The sequence below is a fragment of the Prionailurus viverrinus genome, chromosome B3 (genome assembly GCF_022837055.1).
Source record: "Prionailurus viverrinus isolate Anna chromosome B3, UM_Priviv_1.0, whole genome shotgun sequence".
NCBI lineage: Eukaryota > Metazoa > Chordata > Mammalia > Carnivora > Felidae > Prionailurus > Prionailurus viverrinus.
Window position 1 is genome coordinate 34,770,997 of NC_062566.1, and position 2,923 is coordinate 34,773,919.

Genomic DNA, 2,923 nt, shown 5'->3' on the forward strand with positions numbered 1-2,923 from the left:
AGACAAAGCCTAACCAAGGGACACCTTGGGATTTGCTTGTGTCAGATTACTCCATCTACATGCCAAGTACTGATCAAATATGTGTTCTATGAGGATGGAAATGCATAAGCCCCAGCATGAGACAAAAATGGAGTTCAATACCAAGCAATCTAATGTAGAAAATCCTGTGAGGAAGGCCTCCCACTGGGGTCTCACTTGATTGACCATCCCTGATTTAAACACTACACCCTTCCAGGGGTGCGTGGGTGGCTGAGTCGGTTAAGTGTCCGACTTCAGCTCAGGTCATAATCTCACTGCTCATGAGTTCAAGCCCCACACTGGGCTCTGTGCTGACAGCTCAGAGCCTGGCGCCTGCTTCCAATTCTGTGTGTGTCTCCCTCTCTACCCCTCCCCTGCTCACACTCTGTCTCTCTCTCAAACATAAACATTAAAAATTTTTAAATAGATAAATAAATATCTAAACACTATGATTTTCCATACGGGGTCCCTAGTAATGGAATAAACACAAATGCTGCTAACTCATATTAGAGGGGAAGGCCAGAGGGCATTTATGAGAGCAAGGGGGCTTTCCTACGTAGTCTGTTTGGGCATGGGCAAAAGCAAAGGATTATAAGGTGTGGTTCATGTTCAGCTCTTCTACTTTTTTAGCTGGAGGGCAATTATCTTCACTCATTGACCTTTTGTTTCCTCACTTAGAAAAAAAGCAAACTGTCCCACCTCTCGCGTGGTTGTTCAGAGGAGTTCTGTTCGTCAAACCTTTACCCAGCACCTCTTCTCTACATATGAGATTGTGAGCTAGTGCTAGAAAGCAACCTGTGTGACCCCCGCCCTCAGGGAGTCCGAAGCCTAGTAGGGGAGACTATTATACTGAGTGTTATGGGAAGAAACTTTATGTTTAAAGGACTTTGATAATTATTAAGTGCTAGAAAAATAATATGGTAATAATGTATCTCAATTATCCAATGTGAGAGAATCGTCGGTCTGATTCCTAGCTCTGGGTATTTCTCTAATAAGAACATTTTTGTAGAATGAAGCATTAAGGCAAGTACTTATTGGATACCATTTACCTGAGTATTGGCTGAACTTACCATCTCCCATAAGGACATTTTCATGTTGTGCCCACTAGGTGTCTCATTATTTTGCAAGAACATGCAAAGCACAATGTTTCCACCTGTGTCAGGAGTCAGCTATAGTATAAACATCCAGTTCACTTGGCTAAAATCTCAGCCCCGTACTAACAACCCATAAAACGCCCATAGTGTAGTTGCCTTTCATGTGAGAGGAAGTAATGGAAGATGTCTTTGTAGATTCTCTTTCTCATAAGCCATGTACCCACAAACTGCTCTCCTTAAAAAGCCAGAACTAGGGAAGATGAAGTAGAAATTCTTCCACAGAGTGGATACTAAGAGCTACAGGCTGCAGCACTGCATCCCTACTGGTTTCCTGGGCTAGAGGTTAGCTGTCATCTGCATGTGAGCTGACATCCCCAAACCACACCATACTATCTGTGTGCCCAGGCAGACGTGTTTTCCCCCTTCAGTGGTATCAGTCAAAGAAGTTGTTTTCGCAATAAAACCCAGTGTCTCTTCTCACACTGGGAATTTCACATTTGTAAGTGATACACAAGTGCTTATCCCAGTATTTTCAACTTTGCTGCACATGACTTTTCTTTAGATGACCTATGGCAGAACACCTTGCCTATGAGTGACATCAGAGAGAGAGAGAGAGAGAGGCAAAAGATAACAAACAGGATACTGAATGCTTTCAAAAATCTATTGCAACTTAAAGAGTTCATCTCATCCGGCTATCTTACTCTACTAATGGGGGTGTAAATGTATATAACATTTTGGGAATGAAATTTGGCAATATCTACCAAGACTGCATTTTAAAAGTTTATATTCTTTTGCTCTATGCCTGTCAGGATCCCAAAAGGAAAGGGGTTCCACTCAGGATGGTTCAAATGAAGAAGCTTTAATAAAAAGACTGCTTATAGATGGGGGCCAGATTAAAAGAGTAAAGAAGGGATGTTGAGGCACCCAGAGAAGAACAAGAGTGGGAAGCTGTTACCATTCCTAGAGCTAAAGAACAAGAGGAGAAAAAAATCTTGGAATAGAATCCAGTAATAAGAGCTGGAACAGTGGAGTAGGAACCTCCAAGAAAGTAGGCTGGTGTGGGGGAGTGGGAGGGGCATGCAGCCACCGCTCCAAAGCGGGAAGAGAGTGAGGAGGAAATATCCCTACTTCTCTCTTCTCACCCTCTGAACTCCTCTCCAAGGAAGCCAAAGGACAAGAAGTCCTGGAGATGCTATCTATAAGACAGAGAGCAGAATGAAGAAAGACAGAGAAGTAGGTGGGGTAGAAATGGAAAACAACCAGCACAGGCTAGGAATATACCCTAGGGACATAATCAAGGATGGAAGAAAAAATCATATGCAAGAATATTCCTCACAGAATTAAGTAGAATAGTGAAAAAATGAAAACAAGCTAAATTCCCTATAAATGGAGAAGAGGTATATAAATTATGATGTACCCATAATTTAGAGTATCACTGTGCCATTATAAACATGTTTTAAGCATCTGTGATGATATGCAGAAATGCTTACCATAAAATGTTAATTGAAAAAAAAGGAGACACAACACTGTATGAATAGTATTAACTCAAATCCTTGAACACCTATTGCAAAGAGAAAAATACTTTTAAAAAATGTCTTTTTGGGGCGCCTGGGTGGCGCAGTCGGTTAAGCGTCCGACTTCAGCCAGGTCACGATCTCGCGGTCCGTGAGTTCGAGCCCCGCGTCGGGCTCTGGGCTGATGGCTCAGAGACTGGAGCCTGTTTCCGATTCTGTGTCTCCCTCTCTCTCTGCCCCTCGCCCGTTCATGCTCTGTCTCTCTCTGTCCCAAAAATAAATAAACGTTGAAAAAAA